The sequence below is a fragment of the Vombatus ursinus genome, unplaced genomic scaffold (assembly GCF_900497805.2).
Source record: "Vombatus ursinus unplaced genomic scaffold, bare-nosed wombat genome assembly UNPS02014786.1, whole genome shotgun sequence".
NCBI lineage: Eukaryota > Metazoa > Chordata > Mammalia > Diprotodontia > Vombatidae > Vombatus > Vombatus ursinus.
The window spans coordinates 17,713,369-17,739,568 of NW_020954564.1; the positions used below are offsets into that span (position 1 = coordinate 17,713,369).

General features: G+C 41.0%; 2 protein-coding genes across 6 annotated transcripts in view; one reads left to right on the forward strand and one right to left on the reverse strand.

Moving 5' to 3' along the window:
* Positions 1-13,430, reverse strand: part of LOC114047110 (angiopoietin-related protein 2) — a 57,592-nt gene extending 44,162 nt beyond the window's left edge. The window contains exon 1 of the mRNA XM_027867849.1: positions 12,979-13,430. The gene's annotated coding sequence lies outside the window, so the exon portion shown is untranslated. The remainder of the gene's footprint in view (positions 1-12,978) is intronic.
* LOC114047108 (ras-specific guanine nucleotide-releasing factor RalGPS1) overlaps positions 1-26,200 on the forward strand; it is a 490,091-nt gene that overhangs the window by 214,462 nt on the left and 249,429 nt on the right. The window lies entirely within an intron of this gene.

The window sequence follows — 26,200 nt, forward strand, 5'->3', positions numbered from 1 at the left end:
AGTTTTAACAAAGGAGGAAATGCAATTCTAGATGCCACATTTTAGAAAATATATTGATAAGCTTTACCATGTCTAGACCATGTCATATAAAAATCAGTTGAAGAACCTGAGAATATTTCACAAAGAGTAGAGAAGACTTGGGGGGGGCGGAGCATGATCACTGTTCTCAAATGTTTAAAGGGGTGTCATTTAGAAAAAGGGTTAGGCTTGCTTTGCTTAGCCCCAGAGGGCTAATAGTCCTGTGGAAATTTCAGAAAGGCAGACTTTGGCTCAAGGTAAGGAAAAACTTCCTCAGAATCAGATGTGCCCCAAAATGGAATGGGCTGCCTGAGGAGAAGCTCAGCCTTTCCATGGAGGTTCCTTCACAGGAGCCTGAATAACCACTTGTTGAGGATGTCGTTGGGATGTCCTGTGAGGGTGTTGAGTTGGACTACATGCCACCAACATCTCTTCCAACTTTGAGATTTTCCTACACTGAAATTTATCTGACACTTACCAACCAGAGACTGTTTTCACCAGGATGAACTCTTCCTCACATCCCCACCCATGCCCAATACAAATCCAGATTGGCACAGTTCCAGAGGGATTGCTTCTGTGTTTTCTAACAAGTCTATATTGACAGCTATTTAACCATCCCCTGGCAATTTGCAAATTGAGCTGCTAATGATTCACTACTGAATTTTTTTTTTGAGACTAGATCTCCCTTCACACCCACACTGGTAGTTTAGCAGCCATTTACTGGCCCTATCCCACTGCTATGTTAAAAATAGAAGATTTTGTCTGCTCTGTTTCCAGCCTGTGCCATGTTGACCCTCCTTAGACAGTCTGGTAGCATTTTGCTCCCAAGATTTTACCATATTGGTGCCAGATCCCATGAGGATAACCAGTTGGCTTTTAGTCCTACTGCAGCTCAGATCTCCAGATCTTAAGTGATCCACCAGCCTCAGCCTTCCCTGGTAGCAAGGATTACAGGTGTGTGCCACCATGCCCTCAAAGAATCTTTTCTGAAACATAATCTTCAATTCCATCCTTCTTTCTCTGCTTTTCTAACTCACTGTCCATCCTTAGAGGGTCATTACTCTTCTTCACACATCTTTACGTGGCCTCTGATGCCTTGTGAAATGGTTTTTGCAAGATCTTACCTTGTCTAATGCCTTACTTTTCACCTCATTATCTGGGCATACATTTAATAAAGCTGCAGGATCTGGGAGATGGTATCATACAGTGAAAAGAGTCAAGGCTCTGGATTCAAATCCTGCCTCTGGTAGTACCGGTGTAACCTTGGGCTTGCTTGAGCCTCAGTTTCCTCTTCTGTAAAATAAGGGGCTTGGACTAGATGGCACTAGAGGTCCCTTCTAGCTCTAAATCTATCTAGCCCAGCACCTGCCTAATGAGAAACTCTCTACAACTTCACTGAAATGTCACCCTCTAGCCTCTGCCTAAAGCTTTCCAGTGATGGGAAACTCACAGCCTCTTGAGGTAGCCCATTCCACTTTGGGAAAGCATACATCATAATGGTTAGAGTTCTAGACTTGGAGTCAGGAAGGCCTGGGTTCAAATTCTGCCTCAGACTGTATGACCCTAGACAAGTCACTTATCCTCTCTTGGCCTCAGTTCCTCATTTCTAAAATGTGGGGGTTGAACTAGACAGCATCTATGGTCCCCTCCAGCTCTAAACCTATAATCTAATAACTTCTGATTATTAGAAAGTGTTCCTTTACACTGAGCCAAAGTCAGCCTCTCTGTAAACTTTCACCTACTGGTCTTAGATCACCATTGCAGGGCCAAGTGGATCAAATATTTCCTTGCTTTCAGTACTGGAAATTACCATTGACTTCTGCTTACTGCCCATTTTAGCACCATAGTTGAAGTAAAATAGGCTGAACCATGCCAGCCCCTCCTCAGCCTGATGGGGGGGACTTCTTCTTCACCCCCTGAGGGCTGCTCTTCTCTTCTCCCAAATGGGTTCTGTTTGAGGAGCATTTCTCTTGATTGTTCGCCCGGGCATAAAGCCGGTCTTCACCTGGTGCGATTTCTTACTGTCCCCGAAGGCCGAAGCTGGGCAATGTTTCAACACTTAGGCAGGAGAGTCAGCTGCTACTCAGCCTTTGGCTTACTTATCTGCCTGCTCCCGTAGTGGCCCCAGGCTTCCTTGAGGTCCTCCTCTTAGCAGCTAAAACAGGCCAAATGCTTTGTCCAATGAAAACCCAGGGAATGACTCTGGGACCCAGTACCCTTTGCCCGTGGAAGGCAATCTCTGGTTCTAGCAAGTAGAAGAGCCTTTGAGAGTAGGTCTGGCTACAGATCATGTGCCTGCTGCCTGAGGATTTTTGGTCAGAGCACCTCATTAAATCATCCACTGAGGCTTGGAAGGGTTGCCATCTTCAATGGTGGAAGAAGCGCCAGAAGAAATCAAGGATCTTGAAGTACTGAGGTAATTAAAACACAAATCCCCACTGTATGTCCCAGAGTCATTCCCTGCCTCAAGTGGGTGTATTCCAAAGAACATTTTAATATTGGTCTAGATTTCAGGTATATATGTTAAAGAGTCCTGGTTATTGTTCAATACCTAAATGAAATGAATCCGAAGAATTCTCGGCCAAGTTAATCATCCTGGTTGATTCTTGTCTTACAAGGTTGGCTGTTCTCAATGGCCGGTAATGAGTGTGTTTATGTTTATCCTCTTAATATTTATTTGGTGAATTGTGTTTCAAGGGAAGTAATATAATATCCCTATCACCTTATGAATGGAGAGAAAGTCAACTTTCATAGAAAAGATGTTTTTTTTTCTGATTTTTACCCTACCTCTAAAAAGTTAAATAAATAAAAACAAATCAAAATATTTTCCTTGGCTCTTAATATTGAAGCAATAGAGTCTTAAATTGGTTTTCCACATCGTGCTGTTAGAAGTTTCCATTCTGGACAAACTTTCTTTGTTTGCTTCCTCAAAATCAAGTACATTTTGACAAATTCTCATGACTGTGTTTAAACACTTAAATGAGATTTCCATAGGTCTGAGGCATCATACAGCCCCAAATGGAATGTCTCTGAGCTCATGGATTGGGCCTGTGGCATGACCTCACTGCAGGGAGATGTTGCCATATTTTGTGAGTCTCTACGTTCCCTTGAAGGATCATGTTGCAGGCAACACTGTGTGAAAGGACTTTAATAATTTGGGAGGAAAAAGGCCATGTTGGGGCTGAGGTGGCAAGAAGAAACTCATACACCAGGCTAAGGAGAGTTTAATGAGGAACTTAGACCTCATTTAGACCTTTAAATCCTGGGAACCGTGAATGCTGAACCCTGTCTTAATTCAATCCTCATACCAAAACTTAGCAATGAGCAAAGTAATTTCCAAAAGCCAAAGGCACCAAGATAGGAAAGCACAAGGAATTTAGGCCAGACAAAGGAAGAATTCCCTTGATGTTCAGGATTTTCAAGCCTTCTCTGTTTTTGTGTCCATGAAAACTGAGGCAGAATTTCCTTAGTCCAGAGTTCAGGCCTGCCTCTGGAGCTCTTATAGTCAGCCTTCAAGAAACTGACCAACTCCCAAAGCCACTAGGAGTTCCAGTTCTGTGATGCTTGACCAGTGGACCACTATAGCCAACTCAGGGGAGCTGCATTCTGCTTAATCAACATAATTCCCTTACTGAATATCATTGTTGAATATCCTTCTTCTGTTGTGGCTAAGCAAATCTCTTTTTTGTTAACTGTTAGATGAAATATAAGTGTCTTGTTTCTTTACAATCTCTAATCTAAACTACTGGAGGACCAGTAACAGTTGGCAATGTGGTATAGTGAGCAGAGTGATGGACTTGGGAGCCAGGGAAATCTAGGTTCAAATCTTACCAGCTTTGTGATTCCTGGACAAATCATTTCACCTCTCCAGGCCTCAATTTCCTCATCTGTAAAATGATTTAAAATGTCACTTCCAACTCCAAATTTTTGATCCTATGATCTCATACTTGAAGGAACATGGAAAAAGGCTTTGCATTGGCTTATCAGAGAGAAAAGAGGCTCCTGGGTAGTATTTGCTCCAAGGTGCTGGCAGAATGGGGTAGTGAAAGGATGAAAACAGAAAAGTTGTACTCCTAGTATTCTCACCTGGTTGCTGTGTGACCTTGGACAAGTCATTTCCTCTCCTCTGCCTACTGCCTTCCCTGGCTTCCTTTAAGCCCCAACTAAAATCACACCTTCTACAAGAAGCCTTCCCCAACTTCTTAATTCTAAGGCCTTCCCTCTGTTAATTTTTTTCCTATTTTATCCTGTATATGGCTTACTTTGTATTATTTGTTTGCACGTTGTCTACCTCATTAAATTTTAAGCTCCTTGAGGGTTGAAGGCAAGAACTGTCTTTTGCCTCTTTTTGAATCCTCAGTGCAGTACCTAGCACACAGTAGGTGTTCAATTAATGTTTCTCAATTAATTGATTTCACTTCTTTGAGCTTCAGTTTGCTCATCTTTAAAATGGGCACAACAATTCTTATGCTACCTACTTCATTGGACTGTTTCAGGGAAAGCAGTAAATAAGATATGGCTTTGAGTCCCAGTGTGGGAAAAGGGGGGGGACACCCCTGACATGTATATTCCATATACTTTTAAGATTGTTGTTGTTGTTCAGTCATTTCAGTCATGTCCAATTCTTTGTGACCCCTTTGGGATTTTCTTGGCAAAGATAATGGAGTGGTTTGCCATTTCCTTCTCCAGATATTTTAAAGATATGATCCAACAGTTATTTTGCTTAGTTTGTTATTGTATAGTGGAGAGATCACTGGATGAAGGACCTACGTTTACATCCTTGCTCTTCTACTTTCTAGCGGTGCAACTTTGCACAAGTCACTTCACCTCTGGGCCCAGAAATAAGGAAATTGGATTCGATGATCTACAGGTCCCTTCCCTTTCTAAATCTTATGATCCAGTGAATGGGGTTGATGGTACATGAACAGTAAGGGTTAATACTGCTGTGAGAACTCAGAGACCAGCGATGGTCACTGAATTAGACATCAATTGTCTACAATTGGTAAAAGGTCTTCCAAAATAGTATGTCATTCTGTCATTGGGTCCAGTGCAAGGTGGGGGTCCCCCAAATTGATAGCATAGTGAGAAAGTGACTAGGATTCAATACAGAAGAAAAATATCTGGGGGTTATAGCTTGTTATGAAATTAGACTAAGGGATCATCAGTACTGTTTGGGAATATAACTGAGACAGTAATGCAAGGAATCACTTTCTGATTTCACTTTCTTTTCTTAAGAACTTAAATAATGCATTTTGATAGCACCTTACGGTTTACAAAGGCATTTCTTTTTTTCACAAGTAAAAAATTAATTTTAATTAAATAAATAAATAAGGAATTGATGACATTTTTATTCAGTTCTTTCAAAGTTCTACTACAAAGGCAACCCTGTGAGGGCTTATAATGCAGAGATTATTATCCTTGTTTTGCAGATAAGGAAACTGAAATTCAGAGAGGGCAGTGACTTGTCTATGACTATGTAGCTAGTAAGTGGGGAAGTGGTGACAGAAAACTGTGACCTCTGACTCAAAAGCCAATGCTGTTTCCGTTATAATATATTACCTCCTTAACGTATCCCTGAGCCTTGCATTTCAGATGTACTATAAATGAAGAATGTTTTACTGGAACCATGAGACCTAGAGGCAAATCTCACCTCTGCCAATAAGGATGAGGTATGGGACTTTGGGTAGGTCATTTCTCTGCTGTGCCCCTAGTTTCTTAAATGCAAAATGAGGGAATGAACTAGATAATCTTAAAGGTCCCTGCCACCATACAAGTCTGTGGTTCCTTTGGCTGTTTTTTTTATACAGAGTATCATCTAAGAGAACCATAGAATAGTGGCTAAGAGAGCTGTGGACCTTAAAAGACAGTAACCTGAAAACAGGGAACCATATAGTCATACCTCCAGCATGCATACATGGGGACAAGAGTAGAGATGAAGTTGACATTCCATGCCTTCAAGCAAACCTTTGCACGAGGACTGCTTAGCCCACCATCCTGGCCTTACCCCTGGGCCACGAAGGGGATATCTCTGTGTGTGTGTGTGTGTGTGTGTGTGTGTGTGTGTGTGTGTGTGTACATGTGTAGCTAGGTGGTACAATGGATAGAGTTACAGGCCTAGAGTCAAGAAGACCTGGAATCAAATCCAGGCTCAGACACTTACTAGCTCTGTGCCCTGGGGCAAGTCACTTAACTTCTGTTTGCCTTAGTTTCCTCAACTATAAAATAAGGATAATAATAGCACCCACCTTGTGGGGTTGTTGTGAGAATCAAATGAGAAAACAATTGTAAAGCTCTTAGCACAGCGCTTAACACTTAGTAAGTGCTATATAAACATTAGTTATTATTTTTATTATTGTAGCTATATCTATATACATATATGTATATATTTGTATATATGATTATAATATACATGTGATGTTATGATATATGCATATGGTATTGACATATACATGTATGATATATGTGTGCATACACATATATTCTGCACCATTTGCTTTACCACAGACATACACACTGCTGTTTCGGTGTGCTGGGAGTAATAACCAACTTGGGCAATGGCATAGAAGGTCATTCATTCATTTATTTAATCAAAGGCATTTGTTATATCCCTGCTATGTACAGAGTCCCCGGGGAGGCACAGATTATAGGTAAGATGTGGTCTATGCACTCATGGAGTTTATAATTTAGTAGAGGTATAGAACTCAAACTCCTATGGTTATGTATAGCAATACACCATAAGTGCTGTAGGAAGGTATAAACAAAGTGTTATAAGAAGTCCAAGGAGGTCTTTACTGAATGAGAAGATAGCAGAAGGCTTCAAGAAATGAATGGTCTTTGTGTCAGGCTTTAAAAAATGGATTTGAATTGAATTCAATAATTGAATAAGCAAAGAGGAAAAAGAAAGACATTGCAGAAATAGGAAAAGGCAGCATTTCCTCTGTCTACAATGCCAGCCCCATTTGGGGCTCTGTGTTACGAGCAGTCACATAGGTGCTAGCATGAGACATGGAGGGATACATTTTACCATTTTGCCCCAATGTTCCCCACTTGGCAGCAGCTGAGTACTAATGCAACAGATAGTTAGTGAGTAAGGAGTGGTTTGAGGTTGCTGGTTTAATAGTGTTGTTTGGTGATGTCATCTAAGAATATTTATTTTCTCTGCTTTTATGCCGATGGTTGTGTTGTAAGTGGGAAGGAAAGAGCTTCCACCAATCTGAGCCTCCGTCCTTTTTCCATGTGCCCATTGTGAACCCAAGATGGGTATGGCTTAGTTGATATAAGAGTCCCTGTCAGAGTGTCAAATGATAAAACTTAAGATGTTCCCCCCTCCAAATGGATAAATAAACTGTGGGACGTTTATGTAATGCAATACTATAAAGCCATTAAGATGGTCGAGTGTGAGCTAAACAAAAAAAATCTGAAAAGACCTTTATGAAATAATGCCAAATCAAAAAAAAAAAGCAAAACCAGAAGAATGGAGTACACCCTAATTATAATTGTAGGAAGAAAGTGAATAAGGATATATGAGGTGTATGTGTGTGTGTGTGTGGGGGGGAAGATTAAGGGACTGAAAAAAGTGAATAGATATAAATGTGCATGGTTATTAACCATGTATAATTATTTCTATTGATGTTAAATGTTTTAATAAAACTTTTAACTTAAAAATATGGGTAATATTCCCCTCCTATGGGTACCTACATATCAATAGGGAGCTACCAGTTTCTACTCATCTCCTCTTCTCATACTTCTTTGCAGATGGTGAGAGGCAGGGAGACCCTTGGCTCCTAGAACTGTCAAGTCCTACTCAAATGGACAGGTTTTGAGTACAAGCCCAGTGATAGCCTGTTTGCCTTTCAGCTGAGGAATAGGATGAATAAGGATAGGGGTTCATCTCCAGAGAGTGGGCCACCAGGGAGTGAAATTTTGGACATAGCCAAATAGTTTGCGGAAACAGTTTGCTGAGGCATGGAGGGGCTTTGATCTGTACTAGTAGAGAGAGTGCCCACCCCAAGGAAATAACAGACCTTTTGAAGTATGAAAGAATGAAGTCTTCAAGATGCAAAAAGAATAAATCTCTTTGGCAGAAATTCAAGTCTGATTTCACTAGGGAAGAACATTTGTCTGTGGCCCAAAGGTGGTCAGCCAGAAATAATGAGTATTCCTAATAAAATGCGCCCTTCTGCAGCAAAACTGAAGCAGATAATGCAGTAACTGGAATCATTTGAGCATCATTCATAAGAGCAATTCCTTTACCCACTATGAGCCTCACTTGCCACATCATTACAATAAGGGTTTTAGACCAAATAATCTCTAAAGTTTCTACCAGCTCCAAATCCTATGAAGAAAGCATAGACATAGTTTTCAGCTGAATCAAATTTATGGTGTAGTGTCTGATCTCTGATTTTCTGTTACATTTGGTCTGATTTTGTCACTAATTATGCCTTTGAGGAGTTTTCTATTGTTCAAGCAGAGCATGATATGAATTATGAAGCTTTGTTTACAAATCTTACAAAATGTAGTCTTCAGTGCACAGGGAATTAATGAATGAATGAATATGAATGAATGAATTTTGCTCTGACAGAATTGTCTTTTCTGAAAAAGATATCTTATTCTTCCCTGCTGTATATATACAAAAGCTCTCTTTCTTCCATGATAGTGTGATCTCCATAATGTCCTTTCAGAAAACCAGGTTTCCATGCTTAAGGAGAGGTGCAAGGTGGTTCTACTAAACATTCATTCATAGAATCACAGAGTTGGAAAGGAACTCAAAAATTGTCATTTAGTTCATCCTGTACCTGACCAAGTATACATTCTGAAACATTCCTGACAAGTGATTCTGCTCAATGCGGAGCTCACCACCCCGTGAAGCAGTTTATTATACTTTTGGACAGCTCTCATTGATTGACTGATTTTTCTTGTAAAGCATTTATTTGTTAAGCATTTATTGTGTGTATGAAGAGCTCTGTGCAAGGTCCAGATACAAAGATTAGGGTAGCTGTTTTCATGGAATTCATAGTCTTCTGGGGGGAATTCAGTCCACCCAGCACAGAATAGGAAGGAGCCCCCAGGCAGAAATATCTATTGGAGAAACAAAGACACTGCTCTGTGTTTGTGGGGCTCCAAAATGTTAAAGTAGACTTTTAAAATTAAGTGCTTTGTATCTTTTAATTAAAATAATTAAGCAAAAAATTCCCTTTAAGTCCTATAATTATTCTCTTTTGAGAGGCAGAGTGGTATGGTGGATAGAGCCTTGGAATTAAAAAAACTCAAGTTTTAGGTCTTGCCTCTGACACATAATACCTTTGTGACTATAGGCAAATTACTTAACCTTTCATCACCCACAGACAGCTCTAAATCTAGAAATTAGAGATGAGTTGGTGATCTGTATCAGTAAAGGGAGTTTCTATACCAGGAGTTCTCTATGTACACATATACATAGACATAGACATAGACGTAGACATACACACACATTCTATCAGGTTGTTCCACAAGTATGATTATAGACCTCCCTGCAGCTTAATGGTTCATATGTGGCCTTAGGCGAGTTCTACCCCTCTCTATGCCTCAGTTTCCTCATATGTAAAAGGAAAGTCTTGGCCTAGATGGTTCCTAAAATTGCTTTCAGCTTCTAATCCTATGATCCTTGACTTTGTTGGGCTCATTCAATATCAGCAAGTTAGGGTCATAAGATTTAGAGCTGGGGGGGGGCATTAGCGATCACCTAGTCTAAACCCTCCTTTAATAGAGGGGGAGCTCTGGCCTAGGAAGATAAAATGAATCTCTCAGCCAGTAAGTAGCACCCTGGAGAGTTGAAGCCAAGTCCCTTGATTGAATATCTAGTGTTCTTCTTGCCACACCAAGCTGCTTTTCCCTGCTAGCCCCTTGCTTCTGCACTTTCTCCTTTTTTCTCTTGTTAAAACTAATATTAACAACTCATGTTTCTATAGGTCTTTATGGAGCACTTTCCTACCATACCCTCTGTGAGATAGGTAGCACATGAGTTATTATTCCCATTCTACCAATAAGGAAACTGAGGGTTAGCCTTAGAAAGGTGTTTGCCCTAGATCGTGCAACTAATAAACAGCTGAGCCGGGATTCAAGCCCATGTCCACTGACTAAAAATCCAGGGCTCTTTCCACAGTGCCACAGTAATGTGGTAATGAGACTTTCTGAAACTGCCCTTCCCAGAATAACCCCAGATGACACAGTCTCTGGCTCTCCCCCTATCCCTCTTGCAGTTTCTAATTTTTTAAATTAGCTACTGCCAAAGCAGCTTCTTTCTTGAAAACCATTAATTGTGAGAAGGACAGGCAAGACAGCTGCCCATGCCCAGAGAAGTCTATTGCTGTAGTATGCTGGGGATTTTTCCTTGGATGAACTTAGTGGATTCTTCTGAATAGGTTCAACAACTGATCCCCTAGGAAATGTTTCTGCCCTTTTTTTTTTGAAACTTGATCTAAAACAAATTAGGTGACCTGGGTTCAAATACAATCTCAGTCATTTATACCCTGTGTGATAAGTAAGTCACTTCCCCTCTTAGAGACTCAGTTTCTTCACCTGCAAAATGAGAGGGTTGAACTGGATCTCTATGGTCCATTGCCTCTCCAACATTCTAAGGTCCTGTCAGACTCTGATATTGTCTCTTCTAACATGCTGTCTTCCAAGATCCTCAACTCTAAAGTTCTGTGTTTTGAAGTCCCTTCCAACTCAACATCCTGTAATGCAAAGGGTACTGAGTAGCTGAATGTTATATGCCTTCTGTAGATTAAATGTTTAACATTTGTTGAAATGAACCTCAAGCATGAAGATCTCTTCTTGGGAGGACCTTCTGGAGAGGACTGGAAAGTGGATGCCACATGGTTGTTATCTGCTGTGTTGGCTAATCACTGGGTAGAAGTGCTGCACACACTGAGAAGATGTGTTTGGGATGGAAAAGAGCTTAGAATTGTACCTAGTACTTGCTGCTATGAATCAGTGTGTTGGCTGTGATTTGTTACCGGAATTCTGTGGGGGTGACCATTGATTGGGCTGCTTCCCAAAACAAAGACACTGAATATATTGGGAGTCCTTATAAAAATGGGTCCCTTTTCCCCCTGAATAGCTGAATTGGCTGGGGAGGGGGGAAGCTGATCTTAGTCTTTGGGAAATATTCAAATCCCACCTTCCTGCAGAGGGGATAGGTTAATGTATGGTAGGTGGCAGAAAGAAGATGGAGAGAAAAGATAGGGAGAAACAGAGGGAAGGACAGAATCACAAAACCTTAGAGTTGGAAGGGGACCTTATAGAATCATAGACTTATGCCATATCAGAACTGAAATGGATATTAGAGACATCGTTTAGTCTAACCCCCCTGTTCTATAGATGACAAAACTGAGGTCCAGAAAAGGGAAGTGACTTCCCCAAGACATCAAAGCCAATAAGTGACAAAGCTGGCTTAAACTGGGACCTTTGTGGCACTAAGACCACTGAGATTCCACTGCAACACCACTTTTCACCAGACCACAAACATGGACTGTTCGAGGTGAAGAGGCCTTAGCAATCATTGATCTGAAGATTGAGAGTCTGAAGGATCTCTAGAGAACATCTATCCCTCTCCTCTTACGGCGGGAGAAAGTGAAGAGTTCTTTGGACATGTTCTGTTTTGAAACAGTATCTGGCGCTGGGAGATTTCAAAAGCTTTTCTGGCTCCACTGCATTCTGTTGTCTCATTTTCAGGCATGTTGAGCAGAGGATAGGACCTCCCCTATTTACTGCTCATATACAGTAGCTTCTGGATGGGGACACAAGGACATTTCCCAGATAGCATCTTTGGGCTAGGCTTTCTTGAGATATTTAGTCAGCAGAGTTTGACCAATGAGTCAGTGGGCAAAAATTCCATGTTTTCTCCGAATACTCCATTCTAGGGAAGCCCTTACTAGTGGCCCCTTCTTTGAAGCCAATCACCTTGGAAGAGAATGTGGAAAGAGTTTGCTTAGCTTTCCCAAGTGGGTTTTGTTTGCAAGAATTCACAGCTTGTCTAGGGATTCGCTTTCAAAACAGTAACTTTGATACTGAGGATAAGCAGAACCCTTCTTCCAGCCTTTCTCTTGTCTTGTGCCTCACCCCCACCTTATCCTTGCTTTCCCTTCCCCCAACCCCCACCCCAAACATATCCCAGCTTCTCCACAGTAGCCAGCTCTGTACCTGGAGTTGAAGTTTGCACCAGAATATTCTCTAGCAGACAAAAAACAGAGTTGAAGCTTTATTGGGAAACACTAGAAATCACCCACAGGTGTCAACTCACATTTTAAGTTCTAAGAGCAATTATTAAGCACCTACTGTGTGCAAGGCCCCATGCTTGATACTGGGCATGATGTTTTGTTTTGTTTTGTTTTTTCATGTGCTCTGGGTTCAGAAAGGCTATAGAAATTATCCCCATCACCCCCTGAGCATTTCCTTTTTACATCTACACCATAACACTGTATAGGGGATGCATTACCTTCTCCACTTTGTTTCCGGACAACTGTTTGCCCCTTTAGGGGGTTGCTCCACTTTCTCAATTTGCTAAAGTGCCTTCACTAAACTATGGAATGTTAGAGCTGGGAGGGACCTTAGATTTCATCAGATCCAACCCCCTCACTTTACAGATGAGGAAACTGAGGTTCAGAGAGAAGAGACTTGAATACACTAAGTCAATATCAGAAATGGGGGTAGGAGAGTTTGAGATTGAACCCAGGTCTTCTGATTCTAAATCCTTTGCACCTGAGGTTCCACTACACTGCCTGTCCTTGTACCTGGTAAGAGTTTCATGTTTCCTTCCATCCCTCCTTTCCTCCCCAGAATGTTGACAAGTCATTCTTGCCTAGCTGTTGTCCCAAATGGGGAGTGGAGCAAAATCATCCCCAGGGCCCCCCACCCTGCCTCAGTCAGTCAGCATCCTAGGAGCCCCAAACCCCTCTGGCCACCATTGCTGCTACTTACCTACTTTCCTCCTGTTTGGCTGCCTGATGCCACTTCAAACTTTTCACATGCTTTTTCTTCAAGGGTTTCGTTATGGGAGGGCTTCCCTCATGGTCCCTGGGACCTCCCTGGAATGCTGGATCAAACTGGTGCCCCAGGAGAGAGTGCTTTGCAACCACCCAGGGATCCTGGAGCTAGAGGCAGGGTGGGGAGGGTCCGAGAAAGGATTTTTAAAAACCAAAACCTGGAGTCTCCTTGCTCAGGTGGCTGTCGTTTATCCCAGAAGTGTCCTGTGTTGCACTGGACTGGAAGACTTCGGCCCCATGCCCTGGGCCTGGGGGTGGTGGTGGAGCTGCCCTGGGGCCAAACTCTGCGCTTCTGGACTAAGGCTTTGAATCCATCCTTGGGGCAAGGCTAAAGCAGCCTCATTTGAACTTCAGCTCCTTTGTGGAGGATTTACATGCCGGAGGAGAGGAAAAAAAAAAAAAGACGTTTGGTAAAGCATGCGGCAAGCAGGCTGCTCCTGGTTGGTTCAAGTCACATTTCTCCACCCACCCATGCAAGAAAGAGGAGCCAGAGAGTGGGGCTGAGGGCGTCCCCTTAGCCACAGACCTGGAGCCTGCCGGCTTGGGCTGAAGTTTAACTGGGTGATGTCACAGCTCCCTACAAGCTTTCCCAACGCCTCTGGCCTTCGGGAGACCGCCTCCTGGCCGGGCTGGGACTGAAAGCACTGTCCCAGCCACCACATCCCCCACCCCTCATCTCCTGCTAGCCCCCACCTTGCTCCCCTCCCTCTCCCTCCTTTCCCCCTTCTCCCCTCCCTTCCCCTAAAGCTCCCAGCTGCTCCCCCCTCTCCCTTTCCTGCCTTCCCCCAGCTTCTTGGCAGACAGCATTACACCGCACCCGGCCTCCCGCCCCCCTCCCTCTCCAGCCCAGCCCCCATCATTGGCAGCAGCTTTAGCAACACTCTCTCCTGGATAGCAAAAGGGACAAATGACTCGCAAAGCTCTCACCAACTAGCTCATAATAAGCTCAGTTCAGTAGAGGGCAGGAGTTGGGGTTGGGGGGGGGTTACCCTTTGGCTTATGTAATGTGTTTGGATTTTGCTACATTTTTCTCCAGCTGTTTTTGCAACGGTTCTGTGTTAATGGTAGTTTGGGCCAGGGTGCTCTCCTTTTTGAGAGCAAGCTGGAAATCTGAGACCAGGTCTGAGCTGATCCTCAGTAATAATACCAGTTCAAGCATTAGTTCTTTGTCATCCAGCTCAGAGTAGTGCAAAGAGTAAGATCTGGCACAGGAGGGAGGTGAGGAGATCAGGTTTTGTGTGACTGTGGGCAAATCATTTCATCTCTCTAGGCCTCAGTTTCCTCTCCTAAAAAATGGGAATGGTAATACTTGCTCTGACAGCTCTCCAGAGTTACAGGTAAAGTGTTACTATCATGCAACCATGACTCAGAGAAGTAGACCCAACTCACTCCTGAGCTAGGTGGTGGTTGTAGAGGTGTGTTGCCTTAGGACCCCATTGTCTAGAGACTTCAGTGTATTTATGATTTAATTGGCATAGGCACTCCTACTGCCAGCAAAGCTACCAGGGCAAATCATCACCTCCTCCATGTCTCTGTAGATCAAGATTCTTAACTTTTTTTTGTATCATAGACCCTTTTGGCAATATGGTAAAGCCTGTAGATCCCTTCTCAGAATAATGTATTTAAATACATAAAATACATAGGATTATCAAAGAAATAAATTATATTGAAATACAGCTATCAAGATGTTAAAAATAAAAAGCAAACAAATAATAGTTTATAGATCCTAGTTTAGCAGTCCCTGCCCTAGATAATTCCATGGCTTGCTGTGGTCACAGGAGTTCATCCCCTGTTGGCTGGCCTTCTACCCACACTTACCTAGACTGGTCCTTGAAAGACAAATATATCGGCCATCCCTGGGCCACGCTTGACTGGACCTGCCAGAGCTTCAAGGACTTAAAATTATCTGAAGGAGGAAAATCATGGATACAAATAACTACAATATTAGGTGGCATAAGCAGTAAAGTTGGGGAACTGGTAGCCCCGGTAGCCAGAAAAGGGATCAGGGGCAGGCCATGCATCCTACCTTGGTGTAACCCAGGCTGAAGAATCTGGAAGCCAACAGGAGAACCCTCAGACATAGGAATGGAGTAAGGGTTGTGCTGTAGCAATTGCAGGAGCTGCTCAGTATTCCTCAATAGTGCTGAGAAAACAAGTAAGGCAGTATGGTACAGTAGTAATGTATGGTCGATGGATTTGGAGTTGGACAATTTGTGTTCACATCCTGGCTCTGCCACTTACTACCTGTGTGACCTTAGACAATTCACCTAACCTCTCTGGGCTTCAGTTTCCTGATCTACAAAAATCAGGGTATGGGACTAGATGGCCTCTAAAGTGCTTTCCAGCTGTAAATCCTATGACTTTCACGTTTTTCAGCATGGCTAGTGTGGAGATTTGTTTTGCTTGACTATATATATTTGTTACGAGTTCTGTTTTTATTTCTTTTTTTTTCCCAGTAAGGAGAAAAAGTTGAAGGATGAGAAAATAATTACTTACTAACTGAAAAAAAACTTTTAATTTAAAAAATCCTATGACCTTATGAGTTTGCAGGTAAGAAGTAGGGCATCACTGTTGTGTCCTCAAGAGAACATTTTTTTCCCAATTTCAGTTGGAGAGTTTCCCACTTTTCTATGCTGAATGCCCAGAAAATAGAACAATATAAAGTTTCATGAGATAACAGAACAAAAAAAAATAGTAACACTCTGGTAACCCACTGTCTGCGGATGAGCCTCTCCCTCCTTAGTGGGTGCTCAGTCAACAGACACGTGGTCCATCATCAAGTTGTCTTCTAAGCTTTTCCAGTTTAGAAGAAACCTTCCTAAGCCTGTGATTCCCCTGCACAAACTTCAAGAGCTTGGGATGAAGTGGTGTTTTCTCCACAAAATAGTTAAAGGACAACTATACAGATGACCCTGGAGAAGAGCAGGGAGTGATCTCTGCCCCATGTGCTGGGGACTCTGGAGGTGGTTACTGGCTTTTACACAAATCCCATTTGTATCATCTAAAGACCCTGTGAATGAACATGAGGGAAACAGATGGTGGAATGTGGTATTAGAAATGACAAGAGAATAAAATCTCAAGTAGTTACCCCCAATCAGAGACAGTCATCAATCAATTAACAGGCATTGACCAAGTACGTATCTCCCAGGCATCATACTATACTTTGGGAGTACAAAGAAAGGCAAAACTACAAAAACATGTAACAACATTAATATGTTATGATTAATGTGTTATTAATATGACAATATATTTGCTGTACAGCCACATTTCTCCACCACTGTAGATGAAATGCAAGCAAACTACATTCAACAGTAAACATTTATTAAGCAGCGAGTTTGTGCAAGAAACTGTGCTAACCACTGGCATGCCGAGATTAAAAAATAAAATTAAAGCCCCACTTCCTACCCTCAAGGAGCTTACATTCTATGTGGAGGGTTAAGAATAATTATACAAAGAAGTATAATGCCAGCTTTATGATGGAACAAAGGAGAGACCCCATAAAATGTATAAGAAATTTGCAGTGAGAGAGAGGACATTTGCAGCAGAGAGGATGAGGGAAGGCTTCACAGGGAAGGTTGCATTTGAACTGAACCTTGAAGGAAGACAAGGACTGAGAGGCAGAGAAGGGAGTTCTTTCTAGGCATGGGGGCATAGCCTTCTTGAATTCATAGAGGAAGTGGGAGAGAGAATATCAAATTCAGGAACAAGTAAGTCAACATGGCTAGAATATAAAGTGTGTAAGGGATTAATCTGAAAGAAGTCTGAGAAGGCAAGTTGGAGTCAAGTTGTAGAGGCCTTAAATGACAGGTTAAGGGATTTGTGTTTCATCTTAGATGCAATTTGGGAGGCTTTGAAGGTTTTTGAGTAGGGGGATCACATGGTCAGATATGCATCTGGATGGTTGTTTGGGGAGTTCCTTTGGGATAATACCAGGGCTGCATGTTGCTTGACATTTTATGCACAGATTAGGAATTTTTTAAGAGTCCACACCAGGATTCTAATCTAAACTCTGCCACTTACTAACTGTGTGGCTGTGACCAAACAAGTCAACCTCTCTGAGGTTTGTTTCTTCATCTGCAAAATGGGAAGAATAATCTTTGTACTTCCAACTGCATGGGACTATTGCTAGAGAAGTGCTGAAAGCCCACTTTTATCTTGTTTGGGGGCTTTCTGTTTTAAGGATCAAAATGGAAAATCTCTTGGGAGACAAGAACTCTCTTTGGCCTACTGCTTTGGCCAGAGTGGAATCATTTTTCTACCCAGGACTCAAGATGTTTCTGATACATTGAAAAGTGTTGGGTGAGGACTTTCTGTCTCTATAGTAATTAGAGCTGGAAGGGACATTTAATTCAATTCAACAAAACATTTATTCAGTGCCTATCATGTTGAAAAACACTATATTTAACATCATACTAAGGTATGATGGGACCTTGAAGATCCTCTTTCTAGCTCTCTCATTTTATAGGTAAGGGGAGTGAAGCAGCATGAGGTGGTAGGAAGAAGGCTGGATCTGAAGTCAGAGGGCCTGTGTTCAAATCCCAGTTCTGCGATTTACTAACCACACACCAGCCTATCCTTTCTAGCCAAGTGACTGACTTTGGGGAAATCACTTAATCTCACTCACCTTCACTTTCTTCATCTGTAAAATGAGGGCTTTGGACTCAGTGACCTCAAAGGTCCTTCCACCTTCAAATCTGTGATGCTGAGACTCAGGGAAGGGGAAAGACTTGACCACCATCACATAGATCATAGGTAAAAGAGCCAGCAAGCAAACCAAGGCCCTATGACTTCAAATCCACTGTTTTTCCACTACATAGTGCAACATGACTCTTTCAGCCTCTTTCCCACACAGGGGAAGAAAGAGATTGAAGGAGATGACATAGACTTCTGAACACCAAGAAAGAGGTTAAGGAAGAAAAGAAGGAAGGAAGAAAGGAAGGATGGAAGGAAGGAAGGAAAAAGAGAAGGAAATAGGGAAGGAGCAAGGGAAGAAGGGATGGAGGGAGGCAGGGGGGAATAAAGAAAGTATTAAGTACCTACTATATGCCAGGCACTGGACTAAGTGTTTTACAAATATTATCACTTTTGTCCTCAGGGCACCTTTGTGAGATAGGTGAGGAAACTGAGACAAAGAGTTTAAGTGATTTACCCAGGGTCACACAGCTAATAAGTGTCTCAAGCCAGGTTTGAATTTAGGTTTTTCTGACTCCAAGCATGGAGCTCAATTCACTATGTCAAATAGTTACCTAGATAGATAAACAAAGTATTCATTAAGTGCTTACTGTATGATAGGCAATGTGCTAAGGGCTTGGAATACAAATTCAAGCAAAAGGAAAGACAGCCTTCAAGGGGCTTGCATTCAAATAAGGAAAGACAACACATAAAACAGAGGTGATAAGTGAAGAAGAGGAGGTACCTGGAGTGGGGAGAGGGGAAGTCAAGAAGTTGCCCAGGGAAGTCTGGGTTAAGCCAGATTTAGAGTGAGCATGGCTGCCATGCGTACTTCCTTAAATGGTGATACCACTACTCAGAGGAGTTGGAGTCATTACCAGCATGACAAGGCTGCTGAGAAGTTGGGAAGTGATCTGGAGAGTAATAAGGCTGAGCCAAGTTTGATAATCAAAGCTAACCCAGACAAAAGTCTGGGATGAAATTAACAAGACAAACAGACCAGAACCCCTTGCCCCACTCCACAGTGAGTTTTCATCTATAAATCATATCTGCAAAACAAAAAAAAATTGAGAAAATGATTTAAAAATAAAATATTTCTAGCCCTGGGAATAGAGTAAATTATTATTATTGTGACCTGAGATGATTTTTAACATTATCAATAGTTTTATTCAAATTTCAAAGCAACTTTATAATCTTGGGGTCCAACTCAGCTTTCTCCTAAGTCAGCTAGCCTTGCCAGCTAGTTATTTTTCCCTCATGTATTTTTTCCTAGAAGCCACATTTAACTTTGCTTCACCTCGGACAAGTGATGGAGCTCTCATGTAGAACATAGAAATGCTTTCTAGGCCAACACTGGTCATGCTGGAGCGGTCACACTTACCTCAGTTTGGCAAAATCTCCAAGGCTGTGAACAATGGGACTGCCACTAAGCATGTAATTTGTTCAGACCTCCCTCCTCCCCCACTGGAAGGTGAAGAGGTGATTAAGGTGGCACCTAGCCCATTTTGACCAAGACACCAAGAAAAAGAGCTCAAGACTTTTTACATTCTGATATTGACAGGTAGTGATTTAGTGAGCTTGCCACCAGAGCATGGGAGTTTTCTTTTTATCACAGGATTCTCCCAGCTGCCAAGTCACTGCAAATTGGCACTGAACTTAAACGCAGAGAATCACAGAATGTCAGAGCTGCAAGGAACCTTAGAAAAGTAGAATGTTAGCAATGCAAGGAACCCTAGAGCTTATCTTGTCCAACCCCCTCATCATTTAGAGGAAATAACTGAAGTCCCAGAGAAGGGAAATGACTTGCTCAGAGTCACACAGATAATCAGTGGTAAGGCTGGGATCAGAGCCATAACTAGGGTGGGTCAACTAGAGCTTTTCCCCAGGGTGCTGAATTTTAAAGGGCAGTTAAAGCACTTGCAGTACTTCAGCAATGTAGAAACAATGGAGTTTAACACACTTCCTTCCTTTGGCAGCCAGCTGCACACCTACTTACCTGATTAAAGTGGATTAAATATCCTCTCTAAAGCCTCACAACAAGTAGTTGTCCAGTTTCTGCATCAAGATTTCCAGTGAGGGAGAACCCACTGCGTTCTGAGGCAACCCATTCCATATATGGACAATGTTAATTACTAGGAATTTTCTCCTTGCAATGAACAAAAATCTGTGTTTCTCTTAATTTCTACCCACTGAAACAGTACCTTCTTTAATACACAGATGCCTTGTTCTCTCTGGGGTCAAGGAGAAAGTATTATCCCCCTGCCATGTGACATATAGGTAAAGACAATCATCTTCATCATCATTGTAACTTATGTCTTGCTTGAAGGTGTTTGTCACTTCTACACTTTAAGCCTCTTGAATGCCCATTGGACGTCCCACTGGCATGAATTTGTGGGAGGGAATTAACAAGAGTGGCACAGGATGAGCCAGCACAGATGGGTTGTGATTTGCATCATTGTGGGGAATACCTACAATAATGAAATATAGAAATGTTGAATCTTTTGGAATTGCATTCCATATTTGGAGATACAGTGAGGTCCTGATTAGTGCAAATCATGAAATTCCATGAAGTAGTTGTATTATTCAAATCCATACTGTATTAAAGCAGAATCAATTGCCAGATTTTACATAACTTTACTTTGAATAATATACATTTGAACACTTACATGAATACAATACTTCAGGGAATTCATTATTCTCACTAAATAGGACCTAATTGTAAAATGCTTGTAATACAAATTGGGAGAGGTAACATTAAATAGTATGAATGGATTTTGGTAAAAATATAATTGATCATGTCAGATCCTTTCCTACTCTGACAGTAGGGAAAGGCTTAGAATACAGTAAAATATTGGTACCTGAAGGAGGAGTTGGGGTGGAAATTCTACTGAGAGAAAGTCTCACTAAAGGAACTGAATATCATAGGATGCTAAGTTACAGAGATAGAAGGGACCTCAGAGATCAGTTGGTCAAAGAGTATTTATTAAGTGCTTAATTTGTGCCAGGCACTGTGGCAGGCACTGGTGATAAAAGGAAGGCAAAAACCATCCCTGCCCTCAAGGAGCATGCATTCTTATGAGGAAGAATACAGCTTCTTTACCTGATCCTTTAACACAGATATCTTTTAAGGATGTGTTCTTGGCCCTCTTCCCTTCCCTCCCCTCCCCTCCCCTCTCTTCCCTTCCTTTCCCTCTCCTCCCATCCCTTCCCCTCAAATTCCCTTTCCCCTCCTCTCCTCCTTTTCCCTCCCCTCCTTAAGATCAGCATGTGCAAAACCAAACCCATCATCTCTTCCCCTAAACCTGACCCACCTTCTGACATTAATGTTGTTATCTGTGATACCAACATTGTTTATCTCAAATGTTTACAACCTTGGGTGGTTATGTGGACTTACATGGACTATTAGAATTGCATCCTGGTAGGTCTTTCCCATTTGTACTCTCTCCCACTCCAATCTATCCTTCATACTACTGCCAAAATATATTTTCTTATACCTAGATAAGCTCGTCATTCTTATGCTCAGCAATCTTCCATTGTTCCCTAATACCTGTCAAGTAAAATTTAACCTCTTTTGTTCAGCATTTAGAACTCTCCACAATCTGGCATTGGTCTCCCTTGCTAATCATATCTCATATTGTTTCCTCTGTACTCTATGCTTTAGCCAAACTGAATTATTTTTTTCTCTGTCCATCGAGTACAGCCTGTGTTCTTCAAGCTCTGTGCCATGCCTAGAAATCTCTCCCATTCCTCAAGGGCTGTTGAATTTCTATCCATCCTTTAAAGCCCAACTCATATGCCACTTCCTCCAGAAAACCATTCCTCATTCCCCAGTTAGCAATGGCTTTTGTGCTTTATTTGAACCTCTCTGATACATGTATTGTATAATATTGTGTATTTGGATAGAGCTATGGAATTGAAGTCAAGAAAACCTTAATCCAAATCCCAACTCATACTTACTAGCTATGTGACTGTATAGCCTCAGTTTCCTGGTCTGTAAAATATGGATAACAATAGGATCTACTTCACAGGGTTGTTGTAAAGAGAAAATGAGATAATATATATAAAGCACGCTGTCAACTTTATAACACTGTATAAATGTTTTTTTTAATTAGTGTTGTTGTTATCATTATTCATGAATCTGTCTTATCCCTCAACTAGATGATAAGCTTAGGATTTTGTGTTACTTAAAATTTGTATTCTACCTTGTGCCTAGCACAGTACTTTACACATAGTTGGTGATTAATAAATGTTGACTAAGTGAATTAATGACCTGTCTAAGGTCACAAAGATAGACAGTGACAGAGCTGACATTAAATACTGGTTTCCTGATTCCTAACCTGGGTCCTGTTAGCCATTGCTAGCTATGTTTCTACATTGGTGGGTAGAAAACCCATAGCTGGTCTTTTAGATGCCCTCCACTTCATCTGATTGGATTGTGTTGTTTGGAATCATGCCTGATTGGGCAGAAAATATTTGGGCCCATACCTAATTTTTTTCCTTGTTTCGATAATGAACACAGAAGAAATGAGGTGGAAGGCTTCTAGGAAACTGAAGCTTTGAATATGAATTAAAGATAATGAATCATTCTACCCAATGGTCAATTCAATTTTTTTCAGCAATATTACTTGACTACCATATGTCTATTAATAAACACTACATTCTGAGTAGGGCATTAACCAATTAGAACATTTCTAACTAAAGAGGAAGGCCAGAACCATGAGGGTACTAGAGATTGGTGAGGATTGGCTGAAGGAAATGGGAATGTTCAGCTTGAGAATAATTAGAGGGGGCATGGCTCCTATTCAAAGGTCTGCCATCCCTAAAACAGGGATTAGACTGAAATATGACTATACAGATGTGTGGCATTCCAAAAATCCAGAATAGGAAGATGAATGAGGCAGAGTGACATTGTCTATCAAGAAATTATGTTTATATGAAGGAATGAAGGAATAATAGAGGATAAGAAGAGTAGAAAGTATTTTGGAGATCAAAGGAGAACCTAGCTTTTGAAGGTTCTTTAGACCCAAACAGAAGTGTTTATATTTTATCCCAGGGGCAATAGGGAGCCACTAAATAATAGAGTGCTTTTGCACACAGTAGATATTTAGTAAATATTTATTGAGTTGAATTTATTTAAATTGACTTGACTTTCCAACAAAAAAAGTCTGTCACTGAAAAAAAAATTATCAAATAGAAAGAAACAGAGGAAATATGGTTATAGTATAAAGTGACTTAGGAGGAGAAAAAGGATCCCAGTTCTGGCCTCAGCCATAACTCTCTGGCAGGAGTGAATCCCTTGCCATAATGCCATAATGCCGTTACAAAGAACCTCTTCGTTTTCACTTTTCACTCCAAGAGTCTGTAGTTCTGAGATTCCATAATCGCTTATATTTTTACTGCCCTTTCCTCATAATGTCCCACAGAGGTAGGTTATGTATTAGTATCCCTCTTTTACAAATGGGGAAACTGAGGCTCAGAGAGATGAAATGACTGGCCTGTGGTTACACAGTTAATCTTCTCATTCCTAGTCTAGTGCTCTTTCTACTACCTGGTGTTATGGAGCTACAGAAAATCTATGTAGTTTATGCCCTCAAGGAGCTCACAATCTTTTGCTTTACTTGTTTAGAGCAGTCCTATTATTTCATGGTGAGGAAATTCCTTCTGCTGAGGAGAATTATGTGACTGCACAGGGAATTCAGTCATTCGTCAGTAAATATTGATTACATATATGATAATAATACTAATAATAAAGATAACTAACATTTATATAGCACTTACTATATGCTGTGAACTGTACTAAGTGCTTTACAATTATTATCTCATTTGATCCTCACAACAACCCTGGAAGGTAGGTGCTATTATTATCCCTATTTTACAGATAAGCAAACTGAGACAGAGGTTAAAAGACTTGCAGGGGTTACACAGCTAGTAAGTATCTGAGGTTGAATTTGAGCTTAGGTCTTCCTGACTCCAGGCCTGCTGCTCTGTGCACCACCTTGCTACTCTACAATGTATCAAACCTACTATGTGTCAGGCATTGTACTAGATAGTAGACTATAAAGATAAAAACTGAAACAAAGCAGTCAGTACTGGGAGACAAAATGTACATATGTGTTTATATAAATATATTTATATGTTTCATATATATGCATATATACCTATAGTTGTATATATCATCATATTACATAATATACAATAAATTATATATTACATGTATACGTTATATAGAAGTATGATCTATAAAAATAAATAGGAGATAAATTTTTGAGAGGAGGAGGTCAGTAGCTTCTGGTTGGTACTAGGAAGAGTTTCATGCAAAAGGTATTGCTTAAGTAGAGTTTTCGAGGAAGCACAGGAGATTGTAAAAGGTGGCAGTGAGGACAGAATATATTCCACTCAAGAAAGACAGCCACTTGAAGGACACAATGATAGTAAATGAAAAGTCACGTGTGAGGAACAGCAAAAATCCAATTTGATTAGACAGTAGGCTACATGAAGGGAAATAACATATAATAAATCTGGAAAGGAGAGTTGGAGGTCCTTTGTAAGGTATATCAAATGCCAAAAAGGAATGTGACCCTAGGTGTAATAAGGAGCTACTGAAGTTGATTGAATAGTGGAGTCATATTGTCAGACCTGTGCTTTAGGAATTTCACATTGGCAGCTTTGAGGATGAAGGGTTGGAGAGGGGATTCCATTTTCAAGAGACACATACAGGTGATGAAAGGAAGGGCCAGTAATGGAGGAGGAAGACAAAAACATAATACTTTTTTTAAGTGTCATGAAGTCTAAAGCTTGAGTTGAGACTGGTGAAGAAAGTTAATGCCTCCCAAAAAGAGAATTTTAATTGTATTTGGGGAAAAAATAGTATAAAAGAAAGATAAGTCTCACTGCTCAGGTTGTATGGGATAAAAATAATGAACAAGAAAGAGAAGGCAGAATCACTCAATTCACATTTTACTTGTTTTTCTGCCAAGAAGGCCTGTCTTTCAACTAGAAATAACAATAAGGATTTATTAAGTGTCTATTACATGCCAGGAACTCTGTTGGGCTCCTGGGCTACAGACAAAAATGAAGCAATCTTCATCCTCAAGAAACTTGCATTTCTATCTGAGGAGATAACGTACATTCAGAAGTATATATAAAATAAGTGGGAGGTAGAATTTTGGTGGGTGGGCATTAATAGCTTCTGGGATCAGGAAAGGTTTCACATAAAAAGTGTTGATTGACCAGAGTTTTGAAGGAAAGGAGAGATTCTGAGAGTCAGAGGTATGGAAGGAGTGCATTCTAGGCATGGGAGACAGCCAATGTAATGGCATAGATGGTTAATGGGCAATTGAAACCAAGATAAGTAAGGGAATGGTAAGAGAGCTCCTGGCTACTCACCAGAAGTTCTCCATCATGCCCCAGGAACTTCTTCATCCTGAAGCTCCCTCCAGCCCTGGAAATGACACACTAGAAATATGCTCTACCCCTGGGGCCTCTCCCTCTAGTTGGATGGCTCCTTTGAGAACCTGTATTTAAGCAGTGTATCCAAGCCAGCCAAATTTCATTCTTCTCCAGATTGTACTCCAGACTTTCTCTACCATGCTCCAAGCCAATCCCTTCTAGTTCCCTCCTTTTCATCTTCTTTTTCTTGGGTCATCTTCTCCCATTAGAATTTAAGTTCCTTGAGGAAAGAGATTGTCTTTCTGCTTGGATTTGTATTCCCAACACTTAGTACAGAGCCTGGTACATAGTAAGCTTTTAATAAATGAATATTGGTAAAAATGTAGAAAGACTTATATGAACTGATGCTGAGCAAAATGAGCAGAACCAAGGGAATATTGTACATAGTAACAGCCACACTGTGTGATGACTGACTTTGATAGACTTGGCTCTTTTCAGCAATGCAAGGATCTAAGACAACTCCAAAAGTCTCATGATGGAAAATGCTATCCACATCCAGAGAAAGAACGATGGAGTCTGAATGCAGATGGAAGCATACTATTTGATCTCCTTTTCCTTTGTTGTTTTGTTTTATTGCTTCATTCTTAAGGTTCCTCACATTAGTTCTAATTGTTCTTTACATAATGACTAATGGGAAAATATGCTTAATATGAATGTAAAAGTAGAGCCTATATCAGATTGCACACCATCTTGGGGGGGGAATTTAAAACTCAAAATCTTATGGAAGTGAATGTTGAAAACTAAAACAAAATTAATCATTTAAAAAAAGTAAATGAATATTGACCACTAATTCTGGTCGCTTGGCCTAGTCTAACTATATATCAGTATGGTAAGATGATTGGTGAATGCATTTGCTATACCAGTGTTTGAATGATCAAAGGATTTATATGTATAGAAATGAGACTTGTATACATGGGAATTGATGCTGATGATATGGGAGGGGAGAGAGAGAGAGAGAGAGAGAGAGAGAGAGAGAGAGAGAGAGAGAGAAAGAAAGAAAGAAAGAAAGAAAGAAAGAAAGAAAGAAAGAAAGAAAG